General features: G+C 35.9%; 1 pseudogene; it reads right to left on the bottom strand.

Annotated features, from left to right (window-relative positions):
* Positions 1–5,475: 5,475 nt before the first annotated feature.
* Positions 5,476–26,479, bottom strand: LOC149204596 (putative glutathione S-transferase; annotated as a pseudogene).
* Between the last annotated feature and the right edge of the window lie 798 nt (positions 26,480–27,277).

Genomic DNA, 27,277 nt, shown 5'->3' with positions numbered 1-27,277 from the left:
CCACCAACCCATTCCAGTCCTGTTTTTTATAAGAGGATGGTTTTAGCCAGAAACCAAGATATTTGAAGGGCTGCTCCATATTACAGATTCCAAAAGGCAGGTAAGAAGCAATCAAGATCTCCTCTTGTCTACTGAACCCTTCGAAGATTAATTGAGACTTCCTCTCGTTTATTTGAAGCCCTGTAGCTTTCAGGAACAGATCAAGAATGTTTTTAATCTCTTTAATTTCATTTAAGCTCCCATTTGTGAATAAAAGAATATCATCGACAAAAAGTAGATGAGTTATGAACAAATTAACAGCAACTTCCAAACCTTTGACCAAACCTGATCTCTTGGCATTTGAAATCAACCTACTTAATCCTTCTGCTGCTAGGAGAAAAAGCAAAGGAGATAGAGGACATCCTTGTCGCAAACCTCTTTGGCTTTTGAAAAATTTGGAGGCAGCCCCATTTATCAGAACAACAAAACTTACATTTGAGATGCACCACATGATCCAGTTTATAAACTCCACCTTAAAGCCTAGATGAGTCAAAAGCATCCTTAGGTATGTCCAACTAATCCTGTCATAGGCTTTTGAAAGGTCGATTTTAAGCACAACCCCCTTTTTGTTTGCTTGCCTGATACTGTGAATAGTTTCCTGGGCTACCCCGATTGCTTCATGAATTTTCCGACCATCCAGGAAACCAAATTTCTCCTTTGAAATACATGAGGATAAAATAGGTTTCAGGCGAACCGCAATGATTTTTGCAATAATCTTGTAAATAGTATTGCACAGCGAAATAGGCCTGAAGTCTTCAAAAGTAGCCGGGTCCTCTTTTTTTGGGATAAGAGCAATGAAAGTTGAGTTAAAAGGACCATAAATTTCTCCTTTCTTCCTTGATTCCTCCACTACTTCAGTAAGTTCGGCTCCAATTGAATCAAAAAAATGGGAAAAAAGCTCGATGGTCCAACCATCTGGCCCCGGGCTTTTATCTTTAGCCATAGATTTAATTATACTTTCTACTTCCTCCTTAGTCACTTCTCTGAAGAGGTCTTCAGCATCCTCCTCCTCCACAAAACGGGGGAAAGCTTGTGCTGTTCTGATAATTTCCGCTAAAGAGCTCCCCCCAGGGTCAGAGAAAAGGGATTGAAAATGGCTCTTACCCATGTTTGATAACACCTCAAAAGATGAGGCCTCTCTACCTTCAGAGTCCTTCAACTTCCATATGGTATTTGCATTTCTCCGGCCCTTTGCATAGTTATGAAAAAATTTTGTATTTTCATCCCCCGCTTTCAGCCAGATAGCCCTACTTTTCAATCTCAACTCCTCTTCTCTATCCAGCAATATCTTTGCTCTACTCTTTTCTAGAGCCAGAATTCTTTCTTTCGACTCCTGGGTTGCATAAGCATCAGCCTCTGGATCTTCTAATACACGAAGGGCCTCATCAATAGTGGCCAAATCTTCATTTTGCTTTTTCCTTCTAGCTGAGGCCCATTCAACAGCTGCTTTCTTAAGTCTTTTTAGGTTTTCCATGAAACAGGCTCCTTTATTCTCCGAATGACCGATGCCCGAATGTCTCCAGGTATCTCTGAAAAGTTGATTGAAAGAGTCCTCCTGTAGCCAAGAGGCATTGAATTTGAACGGAGCAGCCGGCTTTGGAGGGGGTTTGGAGAATTCCAGCAAGATGGGAAAATAGTCTGAATTCCCCCCTTCACCCACCCATTGCCTGAACAAAGGAATATTGGATGCCAACCTTTCACTGATGAGGAACCGATCCAGTCTTTTTGCAATTCTATCCTCCCTCGTTCTTCTGTTCCTCCAAGTAGGTTTAGCTTTTATGATATTTACATCAATCAGCTTATGAGTATGAAGAGCATTTGAAAAATAATCAGTCAGAGGATCTTCCCTCGCAAGAGGCCCCCAAGCTTCAGCGATCCCCAGGGAGAAATTAAGATCTCCCCCAATTATCAGGTTTGTATCCTTTATCAGACCTTTTGAGAGGAGATCGTTACAGAAAGAAACCCTTCCCTGACATGGGCCATAGACATTGACAAACAGAAGGGGAATATCAAAATCAGGAGAAACGATCTCCATACCCAAAACATTTGGCAGACCCCAGAAATTTAACATCTTCAATCTTCCTTCCTTAAAACCCATAGCAAGCCCTCCTGAATGACCAGAGGCATCCAGAGCTATGAAAGTCCAACCCAGAAAGGAGGATCGCAGGGCAGCTTCAATATCAGTACTTTTGCCCAAGGTTTCTTGAAGGAAAACAATATCCGGGTTGTGACGAGAAATAAGGTCTTTTAAAGCCAGTTTTTTAGGTTTACTGGCTAAACCCCTGCAATTCCAAGAAAGACAAATCATTTTTTAACCGCCTCAGGGGTTTTAGCTGCTCTAAGCGCCCCAGGGATCGACATTTGTTTGCCATCAGCCACATCAAATATTGCTTTAACTTGGGCTTTTGAGAGTAAAGATTTTCGACCTCTACCTCTTTTTGATAAACTCTTAGAAGCCTCAGCACCTAACCCACCTACAGACTCCATAACCTCATTCGAGAAAACAGACTTCTTACTGAGGGATCTAAGGTTATAATGACAAACAGAAGAGGAAGGACCCAGACCCTGACTCTTCGGGGGATAATCCTCACTGTTCAAATTTAAGGAGGGAATAGCAGCTGAAAGGTTTTCAATATTTTGCATGACATCATTACAATTGATTAACAGGGGACTGCACCCAACAATTGAATCAGAAATAAAAGGAGAAGTGACTGGGGAGGATTGCATACTGGAAGGGTCACCTTCAGGAGCGATGGCCGGATCAGCACGATGCGTTTCCAAGTTCGGCTGGTCAACTGAAGCACGGACCGGGTCCCCATCCTCCCGAGGCTCTCCCTCTTTTGACTGATGAAGGAGATCTTCCATAGATTTTTCATTTGGAAAAGACCCCGCCACCGGATTCTCAGTATTCCTCATAAAACCCTCCCACTCCTCTTCTTTGCTTTGAATCCTCCTTCTTCTCTTCCCCAATGGGCAATCCCTCGCCATATGCCCATACCCGTGACAACGGTGGCATCGAAAAGGCAGGAGTTCATAATCCAGGGGCTGTTCGAAGACATATTCCTTATACTACAACGTGATTGATTCTGCCAGGCCTTCCTTCGGATTGAGCCTTACTAATATCCTTGCCACAACTTTTTCATAGGTATGGAGAAACGATCTATCAGCATCTAGATAGGTGCCCAAGAGATTCCCTATAGATTTGAAAACGGAATCCACCCATAGAAAGGGGGGCAGATTAGGAGCCCTGACCCAAACAGGGAATTCTTCGAGCTTTTCTTTTGAGGCGTCGAAAAGGGGGGACCATCTTTTAAAGAAAATAGGTCGCTTCCCGAAAGCCCAGTTCCTCCCCTCGACCCATTCTAGAGCCTCCTTATTGTCAAAACTAACCATAAACCAACCCTTGACCAGAGTGTTGGTCTTGAAAGAGTTTGCCAGAGTTTCCAACCACTGGTTCTCTGCCCACTGCCTTAAGGATTTGCCTGATACAGGGCGTCCTCTAACTCTGCCCATGAGAGTACACGCTGCCACATCCAAAACATCCTCCACCTGCATGTCCATACCAAGTACCAAATTCGCAAAACGCTTCTTCTTCAGATGTTTAGCCTTCTTCCTTTTTTCCCCTGTCTTCTGCGTTTCTGGCTCCGAACCCTTGTCCCCGAACTCAGGGTTTTGGTCCCCTACCACCCTTTGCGGATCGCATCCATTCACTGCTGGCTGATCAACCCCAATTCTGGGAGGGGTTTCAATCAAACCTTCAACAAGACTCCCCGCTTCTCCTTCATCCACAATCCCTTCCTCTATCACCTTACCAGCACCGAGGGAATGAGCAAGATTCCCCTGATTTACAACCTTAGCAGGTCCTGCAAAAGACCCCTACAAACCTCTGAGAGGAGTCTTTTGAAAAAAGAACCCTGTTAACAGACGGAGGAAAGCTTTTGCCGCCCACCTCTTTCCCAACTATTTGTATACCCCCTACAGGCCTCCAAATCCCTATATTTTGAGAAGAGCTAATGATATCCTCAAGGCCACCAGACGGGCAAAAAATTTTGAAGGGGAGAAAGACTTACTGTCGGGTGGGGCAATAAACTTGTCTCTCCACGCGCCTAAATTTGCTTGAGGGTTTTCCTCCTCAGAACCCTTGCCGATATTACCGAGGCCGCCTGAAAGATCCCAACTCTCGTCCAACAGACCTTTGGCAATTTTAGAACTTTGCGAGCCTCCTGCCGAGGACAATGCCGACGCATGACTATCAAACTGCCCAAAAAACTTGCCGATATTCTGCTCATTAATCTCCTTTCCCCAGACCGAGAGAATATCTTCCGAGGTTGGGTCAAGTTCCACCGTTTCATTTGGAATTACCATGGTAAACAACACAAAAAACCCCCGTAATAACTGACGCCTCCTCGCAGCCGTTACCCGGGAGGAACGCTGAAAACCGCTTGCAGGCAAAGTAGTTGACCTCGCGAAGGGAACAGAACATAAAAAAACCTAGAAATTTTTCAAAGAAAAAACCACCAGGTATCGAAACCCCACCAAACACAAACCGTGACAGTACCCGTCGCCAGACTGAAAGCGGAAAAATTTTATCCCAGCTGTCTCTTTCTCCGCTTGCCCACCGAAAATCAACCTCGTTGGGTCCGCCGACACCCAGACTCCCGTACCTGCGAGTCCTCACCTGCGCCAACTGCATCACCTAGGCCTAGGGCCTAGGGTTCCCGGATCGAACCCTACTCTCTCCATCATCCCTTCCAATCCATGAAATTTACCAATCCCAGTTCAACTCCCCCAAGAACCTATTATTAAAACCCATGGGATTATTATGAAAAACTAATATTTTATAATATAATATTATCTGAGAATATTATTTTATCAATATTGATATTAATATATTTATCAATATTGACATTAATATATTTATCAATATCAATATCAAGATTCATATTATTTATTTATGAATATTGGTATTAATATAAATTTTAAATCTATATCGTTAACCAAGTTTTTCAATTATATTTACTAGTGTGGTTTTGCATGTGATTGATATCAGCCTATATCAACAACATTTATTTAAATAAATATAATTATGCTAATAATATATTCCTAAAAATAAACACAGATGACTTGTAGCGCACCTAGATAGCCGATAAATTTTTAACGAATGCGAATTCACATCAAACATAACTCCAATGTTCCCCTGACCAAACATAACTCCAATGTTACAATGACTATAGTGAACAGTAACATATAAAACAATATTATTGCACTGAAATCTCCCAGAAGCTTTATTAGCCACCAATTCTACAGGAGTATAAACTCACCTAATACATAAATCCAGCATTCTGTCTCACAACATCGAAACACAATACACAAGAAGACAAACCACAATACCTACTAGCTAAATATTATTTTACCTATATGTTAGCCTTCTCGTTTCTAATTGCCAGCGAGTGGTGATGCCAACTTCTCTCTCCTCACGGATACAAATTCAAATAACTCGAACTGATCAGGCAATTCCTCCTTCACTTTGCTGCATTTACAAAATTGGTCATCCCATGCACTTAATAGCAGCATTTTTTCACTACAACACAAAGGGGGGTTTAAAGAAAATAATTAAGACAATTTTTGAGTAAATTGTCTTAACTTGAGACAAAATAAAACTTGTGTATTGTGTCAAATATTGTCTTTAAGCAGGTGTCTCAAATTAAATTGTCTTAAAATATTGTCTCTATAAAGGCAATATATAAAATAATCATTTTTGTCTCCCCGGAGACAATTTAATTTTCATTTTTGTCTTTCTAGAGACAATAGTTGGGATTAAAGACATATTGTCTTTAGGGAGACATTGTCTTTCATCCTAACTATTGTCTCTCTAGAGACAATAAAAAATTACATTCAAAGGCAATACAACATCACTTTTGAACCAATGCATTCACAAGTGCCAAGAAATAAACAATATTCAAGTTTTTTCTTCCAAGTTGTAGACATTGCATTGCTATTTGTCTTAATTTAGGATGAGTGATGCTTCAAGGTAACCAACAATCCAATGAGAAAGACCTCTTTTTAAGACCCCTTCGATGGTGAAAACTCACTAATGCAGCAATCCAAACTTTTTGAGTCTTTAAGCATTCCCAGTCCATGATTTATAAAAGAAAAAGAAGGTTCAATTGTTCTTGTCCACTCTTATTGATAGTAGTGAGAATGAATTTTGATCTTTAAATTTCTATTCAAAAGTTTAAATGAATCTCCCACCATAGCCTTCGGCTACGCGATTTTCTCCATTATTCTCACATTCTCCATTCTTGATGTCAGAATTGTTGCCTCCATTACATTCATTCACTCTCGATTCCAAATTTTATTTAATATTAACCTAACTTGTGCATTCATAATTTTTATGATAAGCATCTACTCAACTTTGATGGGGGCTCTTCTTCTGTCAAAGAATTCACAATGTCAGCATTTTCTTCACTTGCATTTCCGGCTTCCTTTGAATCTATAACCCTTAAATTACCTAAATATAACATAGGTGTGAATCCAAAACCTCCTCTATCATTATCCATAGCTAAAACATGGACAGTATGCCTAGCATTTATGCAAAGAGATCAACAATACCCCTAGCAGCTAGCCTAAAGATCTAAAGATTCATCTCAAGAGAGCGAATAAATGGCATCAATGTTCCTACATGAATGAAGACTTAAATATTTATTGTTTGAATTAATTTTTAATATGGTCGTCTTTTAATAAAAAAATTGTAGATTCCCTCATTTAGCTTTCGCTCTTTGCATCTGATGTAAAGTAGAATACAATGTAATTGCACAACAAGATAAAAAAAACTAATCATTATCAAACATTTTGTCTAATAATAAATATTCACAATGATTGCATTCACAAATATTGTGGCACTAGTTAGAGTTCCATTTCTTGAAGATCATCTCCGAAACTATCAGTGTGAATGTTTAAAACTATCATCCTGAATGTTTCTTTGTAAACTATGACCAATTTTCTTGTATATGTTGTTTTTGTTTCCTCCATAAAAAACTTACGATTGTTTGACAACCATGGAATAATGTGGAGGCAAATAGGTGGTGGAGAAGACAAGGATACATACACATACTCACCATATCCTGACCTCTCTGCATCTAATTTTATATGATTAGAGAAGTAACTAAGGACCCTTCCTGAAATGTTTGAAAACGTTCAAAATTTATTTCCCTCTCGTGTTTTGAGAGATTCAGGTTCCTCAGATTTTTTAATTGAATGTAGATATCCACCACTCCATGAAGCAGTCCTCTAGTGTGAAGAAAGCATCACAATTCCATTTTTAGTCAACTGTGTAACATTGTTTGCAGTTGAATTCTAATGAATGGATCCAACACCTCTAGAAAATGTCCTCGCTGATCCAGACTCTTGACATGAAACAATTGGGACATCTGAAGAATATGTAGTTCAAAATGTGCATGTTTCTCCTAATCTGTTTTCATTAGAAATCTCATCTACTTCATTAGAGTTTAAATCAAAAGAAGTTGCACGTTTAGGGATAATCTTTTTTTCTAGTCTCCATAACAATTCTTCCATTGTTAGTTTCCCATTCACTTAATTGCTCCATTGATTTAGATGGCAGTAATGGTCTTTCATTTGGAGGATGATAAGCATTTGAATATGAAATTGAATCACTTGAATAGCAATTTCAATGCACTTGAATTTGAATTTGAATCACTGCTTTGAAGGCCACTCTGAATTAGATGGTTTTGGAGGTGGAGGGGCACCAATAATTTGGTGAATGGACCAAACAATGGTAGTCAAGGACCTTTCCATCAACATTGTAGGAGCAAGGTTTGAGCTATATCCTCATTGTCTATGAGTGTATATATAATATTTTAGGGAAGAAGCAATTTTTTTGCATGACTCAACTTTAGAGGGGCACCAAACATTATTCAGAATTTCTGAAACAACTTGACAATATCTCAGTGAGTCTGAAACTTTTCCAATTTCAGTCAACATGTTGGCATATATTAGCTTATATTGTTGAAAAGACAATAAAATATATTATGGGTTTCCAAGGATTTTTGCATAACCGTACAACACTGTACTCTGTATAGCCTCTGGACTAGAATAATTCCATGGATACTTCAAATCATCTACACCAATTAGGGACAACCTTTCCCTTTCTGAAAAATACTCAAAATTTTCTTCCATGACAAGGTAGCAAGTGTGTGCAACAACAATCTTGTTTCTTTCTTTCTATAGACAATCCCAAAGATGCACAATCACACACTCATCACCTTTTCTCTTGTCTGTAGTAAAGTTTGATAGATTCTCTTGCCAGTCATTAAGCATCCCTCTCATACAGTGCTGGTCTGATTGCTGCATCCCAAAAACTATGCCAAGATATAATTAAGTAGAAAATGCCATTTCGTTTGTAGAAAAAATTTCCTACAGTTGTCCTACTAAAAGAAGACACAATCTTTGAAGAGGTCACACAATGGTCGTACTACAATATGACCATATGTGTAGTCCTATATCCCTACATCATTCAATTGAATTTCAAGGACTTGAGGAGAAAAGCTACCACCAACCTAAATCAATTATCACTTTCTCTGACACTTTTAATGGCAGAGGTAAAAGGTTTGAAGGGGAATTATAGGGTATCCATAGGGGCATCCAAGACCGTTGCCTGCTAGAGAATCCCTCTGAAAGTTTCTCATATTTCTTTGATTCTGGTTCAAAATTCCCTTAAAAGCGTTAAATCTAGAAAAAAAAAAATATTAAAATGAAAATCGGTAAATCTCTTTAAAAAAATCTCATATTCCTCTAATTCTGGTTCAAATTTTATTGGTTCCTCCATGTAGAATCAAGAATAGCGAAGTGTCATAGAATATAGCCAAGTTTCATAGAATCACCTGTACTTTGAAAATTATAAAGTGAGAGAAGAAGTGTCATAAATTTTGAAATCTTAAAAAACAGTGAAAAGCTGTAAATCATGAAAAAAATCTTAAAATGAAAAAGCAGTATATCTCTTTAAAAAGATCTCATATTCCTCATATTCTGGTTCAAAATTCCTTGCTTCCTCTATGTAGAATCCAGAATAGCCAAGTGTCGTAGAATCCATAATAGCCAAGTGAGAGAAGCATCACAATTTTGAAATCTTAAAAAACAATGAAAAGACGTAAATCTTGAAAAACTTTTCTTAAAATGAAAAGCGGTAAATCTCTTAAAAATATTTTCTCATATTCCTCTGATTCTAGTTCAAAATTCCTTGCTTCCTCCGTGTAGAATCCAGAATTGCCTAGTGCCCTAGAATCACCTATAATTTGAAAATTATAAAGTGAGAGAAGCATAATAAATTTTGAAATCTTAAAAAACAGTGAAAAGTCGTAAATCCTGAAAAATAAAAATCTTAAAATGAAAAGTTGTAAATCCCTTAAAAAAAATTCTCATATTCCTCTAATTCTAGTTCAAAATTCCTTGCTTCCTCCGTATAGAATCCAAAATTGCCAAGTGCTTTGAAAATTATAATGTGAGAGAAGTATCATAAATTTTGAAATCTTAGAAAGCATTGAAAAGTGGTAAATCTTGAAAACAAAATGGAAATGAAAGTTTTTGAAAAAAGATAATTATTTAAAAATTTTAAAATATTACTAATATTACGAATTATGTTTCTAAATATTTGTGCATAGAAAAATATATTATTAATATTATATAAAATATTATATTATTAATAAATTTCTAAAACATAAAAAAAAGAGTATCAAAATTAAATGTAAAATCTCAATAAATGGAAGTGGAAAGTGGTAGTTTTATAAAACGTGAAAAAAGATAATATTTGAAATATTCCTAATTTTATGAATTATGTTTCTAAGTGTTTGTGCATAGAAAAATATATTATTAATATTAAATGAGTTAGAAATTTTAAATTCACTTTTCCTTAAAAATATTCTTCATATTCTAATTTATATAGGTTAAAATATTAATTTTATTTTTAATATTTAATATAATTTTATGTCATTTCAACACCATTCATGTTTAAGGTTCATATTTAAGGTAGGTAAACCATATTATTAAAAAAATTCACCTATACCCAGATTAGATAATTAAAATTTGCCATGTCATATTAGCTACCTATATTTCTTTTTAATTTTAAAAGATTTTGATTGCATTACATATTATGACATGGAAATTCAGTGTTAATTTTTTTAAATCAAATTTCGTGTAATGAAAACAAAATATCAATAACTCGCAATTTTGATTAATTTTACTTCATTTATAATTACAATACAATTTTGAATTAAATAGTTAAAATAAATATACATACAAATTAAAATCACAACAGAAATTATATCAAAATCACTGTCAAAATAAATTTAAAAAAAGAAATTTACAAAGTTGTCACAAATCTTAGTAAATTGAAAATGATACTTTTGAATGGAATGGTTGAAAGCACAATAGCTATATTTACATTAAAGTTCGACTCGAAATAATAAAACAATAAAATCCCTTGAAACAAAAATATGCCAATAACTTTGCAATTTTGAGAGATTTTAAATCTCATAATTTCAATGTATATTTTGCTAGACAACGCAAACAAACACACGCACGCGCGCACACACATATATATATATACTAAATTCACCCAGAAGAAGTGAACTCACACATACCTGGAAATCCAATATCCTCAAGATGAATTATTTGTGTCTTCAACCCTCACAAATAGGTTTTTAGATGTGAATGTGAATAATAATAAATTAAAATTAAAATATATGAACCAACGAAGACTTAAAAGAATCAAATCAACAGATACCAATCACATTTAACAAACCTAGTGCTAAAGCTTCTTTGCCCTCCAAACATCTTAGTGGCATATGTAAAAACTAATTGAAATTAAGGAAAAATGGCGATGAATGGGTTCATGGGTAAACAACAAAAGTTCAAGGCCATGTTACACCCCCTCAAAACTGCTATCTAGATTACTGTAACATGGTATGATAATAATACTAATCCCTACACTCGAATGGTGCGCATAGATATATATTCATCCAAGTAGATGGAAAACTGATATTTCTAGGTTTGTATACCTGTTCGTTTAGCAGTTCAGCCATTTCTACCTATTTTTTTAGACAAAAAGATCCATTAATGATTAGTAAATAGATTCTATGATAATAAAACAACCAATTTCCTAAAGAAATAAGTTCATCCTATGGATCTTTATATCAATGATAGGTTTTTCCAAAATACTTGTTTTTTCATAATTTCTTGTTCTCTTCTTTGAGTTCTGTTATTTCAGCTTCAAACTCAATAGTATATGCCTGCAAACAAGGAAAATTTTTAAAAGATTAATATTTCTAAATAAAAATCTAGCAGCAAATGCCAAGTTTGTCAAACTGAGGGTTCTGTCAAAATATCTGCCCAAACTTAGTTGTGTCGTTAAAATAGAGACAGGCATCAGAAAACTAATATCAATCAACAAAACACAACGGTTATAGCAAAATCCTTTCATAATGCTTCTCCAGAAATAGTTTATCAATCAGGACCAACATTCTTACAAAATAAGACAAACAGATTGTTATGCTCAGTTAAGAGAACAAGGAAAGTTTTCTTACACTATGTTCAAAAGGCTTGACCTTTGAGGATAAGCTGACAAGACTTATTCAAAACCAAGCACATGAGATATCTTACCTTCATTACAAGGTTTGGCATAATGTTACCCTCTAACTCTGTTGAGACCTTTCAGACAAGAACACATCCATAACCCTCTTTCCTACAACTTTGTTGCTTCCTTTTGGAGTGTCAGAGTGACCAAGAATACCATTAGGAGGGTTGGGATAATCTTACCTTATACCTCAGGTAAGACATAGATTATTGGGCAGGAGGACCCCTCTCTCCTACAACATTGTTGCATCCTTTTTGGAGCACCCCAACTCACCAGGACAATAATGAGAAAAATCAAGGGCAACAAATCATGATATCAAAGATTTGTATGCCGCAAGCATGGAACTCCCAACCCATAGTACAAAGATGAGGACCTAAGAATCATAGAGTGAACCATTAGTTTTGCAATCTCAAAATCCAACCAAAAATAGGTAGGTCACTTGTGCATGCAATCCATTAGAAATGGCTTATACTTTACTCTTCAATCCTAATATCTTCACTAATACATAGGTAGGTACCTTAATCCAGAGAATGGATCTTAACATAGACTTATATGTAGTTAAAATTACATTGTATAAATTGTAATGTTGGAGGCTTTTGATTGATCCAACAAATAAAAATCTAAAACGTTAAGGACATGATTACTCTTTCATGATCGTAATATTTACTTACTCTATCATGAACCTAAGATTAAAACAAATGACACAAATGCTATTTTTACCCCTAATTTATGTAAAGCACAAAATATCATTTTTTAGTGGAAAATTCAAAAATTTTATGAAGAAAGATAGAGTTCATATTTCTATAGAAGATTCAATGTCTCAAAAATTTAAAATTTGACAGATGAAAACTATGCTTCTCATTTTTTACCAACATAGATACTCAATTGCAACGAATCAGAGCATAACCTATAATGTACACATAGTTCTTCAATACCTGTCTCACAGGAAAAATTGTAAAATACATCATAGGAGAGCTTGTGCATGGACACAATTTCAAAAAATATAAACCATCACCTGGAACAATTGCAGGATAGTTTTTTCATGAACCAAGAAAGATTTAGTACTGGGATTCTGGAAACTCCTTGCACATAACAAATAATAGAAAATAAGAAAATAAATATATTTCTTAACTTATCTTTTAGGAAATAATAAGGTTTGTAATTGAGTTTGAGTTTGAGTTAGGTTTGTAATCTAATGCACTGACAAAATACAAGAGCGAGTTTGAAGGGCGGGTTATGGTACCAAAGCCAAGTTGGGCCAAGCCAAATCAGTTTTAGGATCAAATACTGAATGCAGGCCTCACGTAGATTACACCCATACTGTTTAACTTGTATAGTAAGGTGAAATCATTGGTGTGGAAAGGGCTACTTTTTTATATCAGTACTTTTGGATTACATGATTTGGCATCATGTCAAGAAGTATGCAAAAGGTCTAAGATAATGGCAACATAATCTTAACTATGTGTACTCTTGAGCATGTATCCAAGGTAATGTTTATTGAGGGAAATGGAGCAAGTTTAAGATCAAACTAGCAAGAATGTTGCTATGCACTACTTCATGCTAAAGCACTGTATAGTGACATGTCCACTCATTCATTTTACAATACATATCATAAACATATAATGATAAAATGTTTTATTGATCATTTTACCTAGAAACACAGTCGAAAGTGAAGCACTAGCTAAATGTCATAGATGACGCCTTGTATACAATACTTGCCTATCCTCGACACAAAGGTTCAAGGAAGCAAAGTAAAAATCCCTAAAATAGGCATGATGGTCCTTTATTTTTGGTGGCTCCTTTTTCACTAATGGTGAAGAAAAACATCATCAACATCTAAAACCTAGCTCAAGGTGGAAGAGAATAATACCTACTCTTGCTATTAGGTATTTGGCATCACCAAGATCATGTTATACTACTTAGTCTTGCTTTGTTAAACTAGATAATAATTGTCAGGTTGGTGCCATATGATGAGAAGCCCCATATTCACATACCACACATTCCTAAGAATTGTGTTGATAGATAGGCAAGATACCATCGAGAAATCCTTCTCAAACTTGGCAACAAAAATATCCAACTAAGTTTCTATATATGATACTACCGACCTTTTTGTTGCTTCCACTTACCCTTCTTCTAGTGTAGATTCTAGACATTGTGATGCATAATGACCATGCTTATGAGGAATGAAGCACTTATTTTTACTCAAGTCCTTTAATAAATATGAGGTTTACTCCTCACTTTTTCCCTTACCCTTGCCAGTCCTTAACCTTTGCCCTTATTTGGCTAACCAAATAGAACAATGTTCTCATCAACTCCCTTCTTGCTAGCTTTCAACTCCATCCAAGTGTTCCTCTTGGATACAATCATCATCCATCTTTTCAATGTGAGGAAGGTTCTCATGATCAGAAACACCTTTGACGAATGCTTCCCATGAATCTAGGAATCCATTTAGTGCCATGTTCACTCGCTTTAAATCTACAACCTTCTCCACAACTATTACAAGTTGACCATGAACTTGTGTGCCTTGCATAAGGTAACTATTGACTAAGTCTGATTAGGTCATCTCTATGGATCTAAGATTGTTTCACAATATCACCATCCTATTTATGTTCTCACTCTGCTAGAAGCCCACTAGGACATAAAACATATCCGTTATTGTTTTCTTCTCATATATAGAGGGATCAAATGATCCTTTACAATGTCTAGGATCATCCATTTGGACTTAACTTCTGTCCTCGTGTGCACTTCTAACCACTGTAGATCTATAGATGAAGGCACAATATCCTAGATATCAGTCTTTTAATAAGAGCATAACCCTTAATTTCTATAACTAAAAAAATGAGGCACCATAAATTCTATCCTCGAATATGATGCTAGCTAACACCTTATTTGAGATCCAATACACAAACACCTAGATCTAACAATTAGTCCATCAAATAAATATGGAAAGCATCTAACTACTGGTCCATCCTTCTGACAATTTCTTAACCACTATAAATTCTAGAGAAGTTCAATTAGAACAAGGAGGTTTATTGGGCAGTAAATCCCTGCCTTGAGTGAAAAACATATAAGGAAAGCATATGCTCACCTTAAGTTGGCTAAGCTTGATGACATTGTGTATGTGGGTGATAGATGCAGTGTTTTAAGTTTTTGATGTTTGGAATTCATTTTTTGGCAATTTTTTACCCTCCACTCAAGGAAGGCTTGTTATCTAAGCACATCATCCTCAAATCCTACCTAGAAATAATGCAGTTGAAGAATGAGTCATGGACAAGGATAACTCTCTTTTGTTCCATGATCTTGACAAGTTGCCATATCTGTAGATATAAAACAATAAGACTTGCAAATTGTGAGGTACCCACATCCTCCACAACGAAAGTATGCAGAGGAATTGAAATTTACTATAAGACTCAAGGAAAATGGAATTCTGGTCCCTTCACAAGTTAGGTATCCAAAATATTATGCATAAAGGATGCTTGTTTACTAGGAAGTAGTAGAACCAAACATCGTTATTATGTTCTTCAAAGGATTGAAATTGAGAATAGGAAGGATATTTTATACTAATAATCTTTTTTGTAATTTCTGTTCCAATTTGAACACCGATCTGCTTAATGCCAGGGATTTCAAGAAATGGGACACCATGGATTTGGGTAGCAAGGTTTTTAACACCAAATTTTTGGTGGCTGCTCAAGAAGTGATCAAATGTGAGGAGCCTAATCACTTAGAAATACAAGAAATTCAAGGGTTGAAGGCTTCTGTATGCAGATCTAAGAGTGGTTTACTTTCATTTGTAGCTAGGATTGAAGTTAAATCCATGATGAGCTCCAAACCTCTGCAGATGCTTAGGCCTCTCCATCAGATTTGTGCTTGCACAATGCTTTGGAACCAAGCTCAATTTCTCAGAGAATCAATCATGTACCATGGCTATCTAGGTGTCCATAGGTGGTTTAATTGTGATAAGAACAATGATGACAACATAGAAGTGATAACATCATTGGGTTATTTCAACATGAGTAGACATATGTGGCTATGGATTAAAACCCAAGAGGTTGGATTCTCCCATTTGTGCATTATGCACTTGCCAAGAATGTCAATGGGTGGCTTTCATGGACATAGATGATTTTTTGAATCCTATAGAATATATTCAGAATGGGTGTATGCCAATAGATTCTACTCAAACGGGCCCTTACAGTGATGGAAAGGCTAATCAATAATGCAACATCTACGTATATAGGCTTATTCAAAATAGGAGAAACAAGAGTTGATTGTCATAGCTTTGGCCCACCTAGATTGAAGAAACACCAAGATGAAGGTGTGATAGCAGGTTACACCTACACGCTAAATGGAACAGAGGGGCATAAATCTATTGTTCTCTTATCTGCATTGAACCAAATCCTAATAAACATAGTCCATTATTTTCAACTCAAATAGGTATATTATTACATGAACCATCGAGGGAGTAATTATTATGGCAGATCAGTCTACTAAAAAACTATTTACAACATTGATGCCCTTTCACACATTGATCATGGAATAAGGTGCTGAATCAAACATTGATATGCAATCGAAGTTGTTGGAAACTTACCAGAGTCATTGGAATGTTACCAAATTCATTATAGCCGATGTCGAAGAGAAACAATTTGATTCATATGCTTGAGAGGGATTTCTTCTAATTCTTGAAGTGAATTTTCTTCTTGTCGGGCTTCGTTTGTCTATATCATTAGAAAATTACATTAATTAAAAGATATGTATATCTGAAAATGTATCACTCATTCATATGTATAATATGGTCTGTTTAATTATGCTTTTTGATTGGAAGAGCACTTCTCCAACAATTGCAACAACTTTTCTCTAAATTTGAAAGGAAAATTCTCTGTACTCTAAATGTATGTGAAGATTTTCTACAATAATTGTGCATTATCTGTTAGTTTTCCTATGGATTTGATCGATGTCAAGCAACATACTGATTAAACACAATATAAACTATGGAAAGTATATTATGTAGTTAATATTCGAAGTTTCAATCCACCGTTTGATTGTTCTATGTTTATCAAGAAACAATTTACTAATGATATCTCTCAATGCACCATAAATGTTTTCAAAGCTTCCTTCACATCTTGGTTGACTCTCTGATTCGACCAACTAGGAATGGAAGAATTCAACTTGTTTCCCTGTCATGAATTCGGCGAAAAAGACCTTGGTAGACACATGCCTATCGATAAATGTTTTCACAAAGATGTGAGAAAGAACCTCTTCTCAAGGAGAATGAGGAAAATATGAGGGGAAATATAAACAATTTTGTCTCAGAACACAGGGATTTTTCGAAGCCTTTGACCATACACATTATTTTATCCTGCAAATTGATTTTTGGAAAAGATCTTGCCGAATGGAATAAGTGTGTGGCGAAGACGAGGCAAATAATCCTTGAGGGAGTTCAAGACTACATTGTCTCAAGTCTCCATGGGAAGGAAACTCTATATTCTATGTGGAAAGAAATGAAAGACCCTTTCGAAAACATCAGTCACCATAGGAAGTTGGCACTGAAAGATAAACTTCGAAAAATCAAGATGGAGAAAGGCGAGACCATTCCAAAATACTTGACCGAGTTCACAATGTGCAGAGATGAACTTGCTATGTTCCAATGTGCTTTGTTTGTTTGATGTTGTGGAAAAGCTAATAGATCCTTTTCAATAGCCCGGTAAACTTAAGTGTGGATGCCGCCTCAACCATGAGTGAGAATGATGAGTCACGAAGATATGGCCAGTTTTGATACTCTCCTTTGAAGGATCAAGCTTTGGCTTCACTCATCAGCTTTGAACATTGTTATTCTCTTACCATGGGGTTTAAGCACATAACCATTAAATGTAGTTAGTAAAGTTTCTTTAGTTAATCATCGCATCAATAGCCCAAAAAATAGCTTTTTGGGGCTCTACACAGTGAGTATAGCAGGGAAAATAGCTTTCCAAGGCTCTACACGGCGAGTCCACTCCAAGAGTTCCTCCGATGTGGAGAAGGTAAGGCCATGGCGCTTTGTCAAATCTCCAATAAATCGAGGGACTCATAAAACTTCATCCTTGCGGAAATCTTAGCTGAACAAATGTGGGATCAACAATGCCTATTGCTATAAAACCTCCTTACCCAATAATAATATGCCTAACAACAACCAAAACTATGGTTTTTGTTATCATTATTGTGCATCGATTGATATTTACTTTCATGGCAGGGCTTCAACATTCATTGTGGAAAGAGCTATAGATTTTGATGGATCAACTACTTGAGAGTTGATATTAATTGAGGTAGTTTTCATCCAAATGAATAAAATCTTATGATTCATCTGCATACCATTTTCAGAAACAGGTTCGTTTAAGTGTCATCGATTTATTAGTTCATGTTGGTTCATTAAAGGATTGACATCAAGATATGTTTTAATGGATTAAATATGTGCAGGTGGGCATACATAGCGTTCCATCCACCTAGAAGAATAGATAATGATATTTAAAATTACTATAACTCTTGGATAGACAAAGAGCTTGTTAAGGGTGAGATAATCTCAAAGAATATTGAGGCTTCTAAAGTACATATTAATTTTCCATAGTTCTTGTTCGAAGAATATGAAACTCTCGGTAATGAGAGTAAGCTACTAAAAATTCAAGAATTTTAACCATCTCTAGAAACAAAAAATGTAAGAACAATAATTTTCAATATATATTACACTAGCACAATGGTATGCATGTTCAAGGACTCCCAATTTCAAATACATTGCATGTCTACAACATCTTGAACCCAATTGAAGGCTTCTTTTTTCTGTAATCCAAATTCATGAAAAAAAAAAAGTTAATGCACTTACACTACATCATCCATGAATGAGAGTGACTACATGAGCTTCTTGAATATGGAGTTGTTAATTTATTCTCATCATGAAACATTGGATCATGTTGATCATGTTAACATAGCTAGATTGTGGGAATTTGGTTCTAACTATAATGGGGTTTTTTTAGGATATTTCAAGTGATTATATCATGGTGAACAGTATAACCATGACGCTAAAAGTAGTTGAATCTATTTGCCTTCACTTTATGATGCCAGTGAAGAATCTGCAACCATTGATTTTAAAAGGCAACAATCTCCATTGGGGATTTCCATTTTTGCTGCAGTAGACAAGAAGAATCTTGGTTTTGGTGGAAGAGATAAAATATCTCTGCCAAAAACAAAATATCATCACTCTCCTTGTGCCATTAATTTTTTTTAACTCATTTGAATGTAGGTAATGCATAAGTATTTGTCAGTATCTATGAAATTTTCTCTCTTTCCAATAGAAAAATAGGTTCATTAATATGTATTGGGCTTCACTCATCAGCTTTGAACATTGTTATTCTATTACCATGGGGTTTAAGCACATAACCATTAAATGTAGTCAGTAAAGTTTCTTTAGTTAATCATCGCATCAATAGCCCAAAAAATAGCTTTTTGGGGCTCTACACAGTGAGTCTAGCAGGGAAAATAGCTTTCCAAGGCTCTACACGGCAAGTCCACTCTAAGAGCTCCTCTGGTGTGGAGAAGGTAAGGCCATGGCTCTTTTTCAAATCTCCAATAAATCGAGGGACTCCTAAAACTTCGTCCTTGCGGAAATATTGGCTGAACAAATGTGGGATCAACAATGCCTATTGCTATAAAACCTCCTTACCCAACAATAATATGCCTAACAACAACCGAAACTATGGTTTTTGTTAGCATTATTGTGCATCGATTCATATTTACTTTCATGGCAGGGCTTCAACATTCATTGTGGAAATAGATATAGATTTTGATGGATCAACTACTTGAGAGTTGATACCAATTGAGGTAGTTTTCATCCAAATGAATAAAAGCTTATGATTCATCTGCATACCATTTTTAGAAATAGGTTCGTTTAAGTGTCATTGATTTATTAGTTCATGCTGGTTCATTAAAGGATTGACATCAAGATATGTTTTAATGGATTAAATATGTGCAGGTGGGCATACATAGCGTTCCATCCACCTAGAAGAATAGATAATGATATTTAAAATTACTATAACTCTTGGATAGACAAAGAGCTTGTTAAGGGTGAGATAATCTCAAAGAATATTGAGGCTTCTAAAGTACATATTAATTTTCCATAGTTCTTGTTCAAAGAATATGCAACTCTTGGTAATGAGAGTAAGCTACTAAAAATTCAAGAATTTTAACCATCTCTAGAAACAAAAAATGTAAGAACAATAATTTTCAATATATATTACACTAGCACAATGGTATGCATGTTTAAGGACTCCCAATTTCAAATACATTGCATGGCTACAACATCTTGAACCCAATTGAAGGCTTCTTTTTTTGTAATCCAAATTCAGGAAAAAAAAAAGTTAATGGACTTACACTACATCATCCATGAATGAGAGTGACTACATGAGATCCCTGAATATGGAGTTGTTAATTTATTCTCATCATGAAACATTGGATCATGTTGATCATGTTAACATAGCTAGATTGTGGGAATTTGGTTCTAACTATAATGGGGTTGTTTTAGGATATTTCAAGTGATTATATCATGGTGAACAGTATAACCATGACGCTAAAAGTAGTTGAATCTATTTGCCTCCACTTTATGATCCCAGTGAAGAATCTGCAACCATTGATTTTAAAAGATAGTGACAACGATTCACTAAGATATTTGGAGCAAAACCAAAATAATGAGATCAATATAGCCCAAGAAAAATGAGCATACAATGTGAACAAAGTAATTTAAGATGCAAGAAGTGGAAACAATGATATAACCAATAAATTGAAAATAATAATTCAAACGCTAGGAACATAGAATTTGACAACATATAAATTTTTGTACTACCACATTGTCCACTCTAGGAAAGGTCTTTCATGAAGATATAGAAGCATCATTTACATCAAAATATGCCTGCCAAATCATGAATACATTTAGATAGCCTTACAAATTTTTAATCAAATGATCTAGAATATACAACATCAATATGAAAACAATGATACAACAGGAAAAGGGATAGATTTTAAATGTGTGTAACAACCAACTCTTGAGTTCAAAAACCTAGATTGTAGTTATACCCTCAAACAAGGTCTTCATGCATAGCTCACTAATTGTGTATCAAGAGGCTAGTAGCCTCTTTGCTATAGAATTGGATTGTTTTTATTTGTAACTTAGTGAAATGGAAAAGATGTGAAGACAAGCCGCATTCTTCTTATTTAACTGGGTCATGACAAACGAATAAAGAAAATAGTATAAACCCCTTGGAAAAGGAAAGTTGAGAACAACAAATACCATGAACAAATAAATAATCTAATGAGTTGAAGGGATAAAAAACCTACCACCCATAACAAACATTTCCATCCAAATATTATTCTATGTTGGGCCACAACAAAACATTTCGATAGAAATTTCATGTAGCCTACTACTACAAAGGAAATTCAAACCCAATTTGTTGTTCCACTTCTAATTTTACCCAAAATTACCTCATATTTAAAGGTATAACCATATCGTATACCAAACAAAATTCAAAAAAAATATCCTTTGGAGAAATAGGATCATCAAACAAAATTGAACCATACATATTAATGAACCTATTTTTCTATTGGAAAGAGAGAAAATTTCATAGATACTAACAAATACTTATGCATTACCTACATTCAAATGAGTTAACAAAAATTAATGGCACAAGGAGAGTGATGATATTGTGCTTTTGGCAGAGATATTTTATCTCTTCCTCCAAAACCAAGATTCTTCTTGTCTACTGCAGCAAAAATGGAAATCCCCAATGGAGATTGTTGCCTTCACAACTATTCCATTTCTACTAGTGTCTTGGGCATAAATTTGGACTCTTTCCCGCTAGAGATATTAGATGCCATTTCATTGAGATACAATGATATATTAGAGCTATGCATAGCTCACTAAAGGTGTATCAAGAGGCTATTATTCTATTGGCTATAGAAATGGGCTCTTTTATTTGTAACTTTAGCGAAATGGAAAAGTTGTGGAGACAAGCTCCATTCTTCTTCTTTCACTGGACGATGTAAAATAAATGAAGCAAATAGTCTCAACCCATTGGAGAATGAAATTTGAGAACAAAAAATAGCATGAACAAGCAAAGAATCCAATTAGTTAAGTCGAGATGGGTCTCACTTGGTAAAGAAACATCCACAGGCTTGTTAGAGTCAGTATGAATCTTTACTAGAAGTTGAGTAGTCTTGACATCACCAACCACATCCAATGGAAAGGTACCAACCCCTACAATACAAATGATGTCTCCAAATAAGGTGCATTCAATACCAATAATATCATCTTTTGAATCTATTCTCAAACTTAAATGCCTCAAACTCTAATGGAAAGAGGTCATCATCAAGTCCAAACATACCAACTAAAGCACACATGTTATTCACTTCATTATTGAAAGCTTCACCATCATCAATGGTGTCTATTGTTGGATTCATCAATTCATAACTCACTTTGCAGTCACCATCAACATGTGTCTCGCCACTAAAGTCCCACTACACTATTGGCCTTCCACTAGTCCTTCCAACAGTTGGAACTAGTTTAACTGAAAGCAACTTGAGATAACTAACTTTGATTGCTACAAATTAAAAATCACACATGCTTAGCTAAACTCTAACTCCTCCAAATCGAATTTACTGAGTAAATTGGGTGGCACAAGCCATGTCACACAAGTTAACTATATCCAAGTTGTTTGTTGATATGGAAATTCAAATTTTATCAATATAATCAAGGTAAAATCAAATTGGGAATTTATTGCTCCATTTTTCAACACTCCTTCTCAGCAAGAAAGGGATTATCAACCACCCCTATACAGCACCTATGGAACTCGAACTTCCCTCTTGACAAATATTTTTTCAAAATGTCTGCATCTTGTTCCTTTGTCAGAATGTAGTGTAGCAACATTATCTGCCTCCATACACTATCCTATAAATGGTGATACCAGATATCTATATGCTTGGATCATTTGTGAAATACAAGATTCTCAGAGAGTTTGATTCAAATCTAATTATCACAGTAGATCATCGTTGGATCCATCATTTGAGCAAACAATCCAACAACTATCTTTCTCATCCATATCGCCTCACATGCTGCTTGACTTGCAGCGATGTATTCTACTTCTGTCGAGCTAAGCACCACATATATTTGCTTCTTTTTGTACCAAGAAACCACTGCAAACTCAACATTGAAAACTCCACCTGATATACTCTTTTGGTGTGATGGAATTAGCGCCCAATCTGCATCTGTGAAGCCACACAACTTCACTCCCTCTGTCTATCTGCACCATAGTCCAAACTAGGTAGTGCCTCTGAGGAACCATAAAACATTCTTAACTGCCTTCCAAAATAATTTTGTTGGCCTAACTATAGCTTGACTTAGCTGGTTGACTGCATAACACATATATGGTCATGTGTTCACAATATACATGAGTGAACCCACTAGCTGATGATAAATGGTAAAATCCACTTTTTCACTTGAAGTGACATCCTCTTTCCTGCAGTTGTTTGCTAGAGGTGTCTCCATGGGTTTACAACTCTCCATGCAAAATCTCTACAGTATCTCATTTGCATACTTGCATTGAGAGACAAACAATTCCCCATCGTCTTTCCATACTTCCAACCCAAGTAAATAGTGCATGAGACCGATGTCCTTCATTTCAGATTCCCTTGCAAGGTGCTCCTTGCAAGATTTGATTAGTTGCTCATGATTAGTTAAAATCAAATCATTAACATATAAGACACTAATAAGAAATTTACCTTCTACCAATATTTGATTGAGGTTTGCATCCACTTCACTCTTGGTGAAGCTCAAATCGGTGAGATAACTATCGATCTTGGTGTATCAAGCATGGGGTGCTTGTTTCAGACCATACAACACTCACTTGAGTCTGCACACATGAGCCTCCCATTCAAATGTCTCAACACCTTATGGTTGTTCGATGTACACCTCCTCCTCAATAACCCCATTTAGAATGTTGTTTTTAAATCCATCTGGTGGATCCTCCACCCCATCTGCATAGCTAGAGCAAGAATTGATCTAATGGATGAGTACCTTGCTACAAGAGCAAAGGTATCATCATAGTCAATTATTAAATTAATATGTTTTGTCTTAATTGTCTTAAATGACTTTCGTCTTAAGTGGCATTGTCTTAAATATAAAATTTTGTCTTAAAATATTTTTGTCTTAAATATAAAGTTTTGTCTTAAACTATTTTTTTCTTAAATATAAAGTAATCTTAAACTATTTTTGTCTTACAATATTTGTCTCAAAATATTGTTGTCTTAAATTTTAAGTTTTGTCTTAAAATATTTTTGTGAAAAAACTATTTTGGTCTTAAATATAAAGTTTTGTCTTAAAATATTTTTGTCTCAAATTGTTTTTGACTTAAATTTTATATTTAAGATAATTCATTTGAGGTTAAATTTTAATGTAAAATACCTAAAATAAAAAGTGACTTTTTAATACAAAATATTTCTTTTGTCTTAAAAGTACCCTTGGTGTAGTAGTGTTTGTGTGTCGATTAAAACTATATTTCTAACCTTCTCCATTGTTTGGATGGTTACCAATAGCCCACCCAATGTGATATCAACCAACCCTATCCCATCTCCTCCAAAATATGCTTTTCTTATAGTTCGCAACACTTGCTATGACAAAATAAGGTTTGCCACTAATTCTTCCATCACTTTGTGTTGCTCCTCACCCTAGCCCCTGAAAGCTCCTAGAATACTTGGAATGACCTGCAGCCACCAATACTTAATATTAGACACGGAAATGCAAACTAGTAATTCAAACTTTCAAAATCCCTAATAGCAGATAACGAAGTACGAATGCGTGAATTGCCTTATTGTCTATGAAGGCAGCTCAGAAGCGAGCAATGGCTCGGTCATATGGATCTTTGGGCGAAAAAAATGGCGCTTTACTGTCCCATGCCTCATCTATGTACTCCACAATAAGCATGGATTCACAAACAGGGTTCCCATTGTGGATGAGCATTGGAATCTTCTTGTGAACATGGTTTGATTGCAGTAGCAGGTCACTTTTATTTTGAATGTCCTCTTGTTAATTTTAGGTGTGTTCTATGCTAGAGCAATTTATTTCAATTTTCACAGTTAGTTCAATATGTTTTCCATATTAGCAATCACATCAGCATTAAAGTAAATTGCAGAGAGAACATAAATATAAATCGCAGAAGAGAAGCTAAGACAAGAGGACACAAGATGTGGTGCTAGCCAGGGACAAACCCCAATGTGGGGAACCCTTGATCAATTCTTCTTATATGTTGTTCAATAGTTCAACAGAGAGAGAGAGAGAGAGAGTACGTTTACAACAAAAGTCAACAATTTTGACTTATCTAGATAAAAGCATAGATCATCTCTAAGAGGATGATACATGAGATGAGTTGAAGACATGCTGCTTCAACTGGTTCTCCAAGGTGACTCCTTCACCTACCTTTTTGCTCCATTTCGTCATCATGTTGCACCTCACCGCACTGCACCATGTTGCACCCATCATCACTATGTTGCATCTCATCACGCTTCATTAATCATGACTGTACCCATCACTATACTACATTATGTGCCATTGCTGCACCATGTTGCCATCCTAACCTATGTGTTGGTTGCACCTTGCTTGCTTGTTGTCCCTTGCTTGCTTGTTGTCCCTAGCATACATGTTGTTGCATGCTAGTTGTCCCTTGCATGCTAGATTTAACATTGCATGCTTGGTGTATTTGTTGCTATGTACCATACAACCGTCCCAATGTTAGTTAGTTATCCCTTGGATGTTGCTCTCCTTCAAAGACAAATGCTCCAGTTGTTATGGCAGTTCCCCGCAGTTCTGGCAGTTTCGACTGTTCCCGGCAGTTTGGGCAGTTCCAGCTGTTCCCGGTAGTCCCTGCAGTTCCGGCAGTTCCGGTTGTTCCTGGCAGTTCCAACAGTTTCGACTTTTTCGACTTTTCCGACAGTTTCGGTTTTTCTGGTAGTTCCGGCTTTTCCAGCAGTTCCGACAGTTCCGACTTTTCCAACAGTTTCGGCTTTTCCGACAGTTCCGAATTTTCCGAATTTTCCGAATTTTCTGGCTTTTCAGGGTTTTCTCGCAGTTCCAGCTTTTTCGGCTTTTCCAGCTTTTTCGACTTTTACGACTTTTCTGGATTTTCTAGCTTTTTCGGCAGTTTCGGCTTTTCCGGCAGTTCCGACTTTCTGGCAATTTCAACTTTTCCAGCAATTCTTACTTTTCCGGTAGTTTCGGCTTTTCCACCTTTTCCGACAATTTTGGCTTTTCCGACAGTTCTGACTTTTGCCCTCTAGATCAGGGCAACGTTATCCCTTAGGATCTCTCCTCCTACTAAAACCCAAAAACAAGTAAAGAGAGGAAGAGATCCCAAGTGTGTGTTGAAATGACTTGAAGGCCACCTCTATTTATACTAAAACATTGAGCACATGTGGGGTTTATTTGGTTGCTGGCCGACCTTGACGAATTGTCTTATAACACAAATAAATTCATAACTCCATGAATACTTATCGAAATCGGATGATCTTTAGATCAATTCTACACCTCTCGATGAGAGGGATCCAAGAGAAATATCAGCTGCCATAAATAAGATGATCCACATGGAGTTTGGTCCTAGTTGCCAATTTTAACACCTCTTCAATGAACTCATAATGGATCCCTTTAAGAGCGAGTGCTATGCAAACCCGCACCACGAAGGGACTATAAGCCACACCTAATAGTGTTACTTGCCCATCTTCTCCACAACCCTCCATTGTTATCAAATCTATTTTTTCAAATGTAATGAGCTTATCTTGCATATGTGTACCTGCCTCTAGTATCTTTAGTGTATTATATATGGAGTTGTCTTTAATGCGACTTTTTAGAACATTTTACAGTGGGTTTTTCCGATTCAATTTCTCTAAAATCCGGCAAGAATTTATTGAAATCACAAGCTTGATGGGTAATCCTATGCAATCAAAGTGCCCTGGGGGTTTTCCAAGGTGCTGAATTCAAATATACAGTAAAAAAACTAGTTTAAATAACACAAACCAAGATTTCATCTCAAATTTTTCCACTGGATTCCGGCACCGGAAAGTCCAAAAAGTCGCACTAAAGACAACTCCATTATATATAAGTATACACAAAACTTGTGCCCCAAGTCACGCTTCCCAAGTGCCAATGGTGGCCTTGGGTTCCACTTGTGTTTGCCAATTGTGTGGGACGATGGGTAGCTTCAAGCACAAGCTACCTACAACAGCTAGGAACTTAGATCAGCAAGCCCACCCCGTGTGATCAAAAGCCTTCAGGTGGTTGATGGGAGTCAAGTCAAGGGAATAATTGCAAATACTAATGATCTGCATAATCCCCTGCACTTCACTTGCTGTCTAGATTCTTTTTTAATGGTTATTATTTGTGAGACGTAGAAAATTTTCCAATTATTTATATATTATATAAAAATTAAATCAATTATAATTTTTTTATTAAAAAAAAATTCTGAATTTATTAAATTTAATGCCTTGAAAATTGGTTTATAATTTTAATTATTAATATATGTGACTTCAATAATATTT

This window comes from Pinus tabuliformis, chromosome 1_2, assembly GCF_031772625.1.
Source record: "Pinus tabuliformis cultivar Carrire ecotype Pingquan chromosome 1_2, CPIR1, whole genome shotgun sequence".
Taxonomy (NCBI): Eukaryota; Viridiplantae; Streptophyta; class Pinopsida; order Pinales; family Pinaceae; genus Pinus; species Pinus tabuliformis.
The sequence above is the reverse complement of the archived record's forward strand: the minus strand, read 5'-3'. Positions and strand labels throughout refer to the sequence as shown.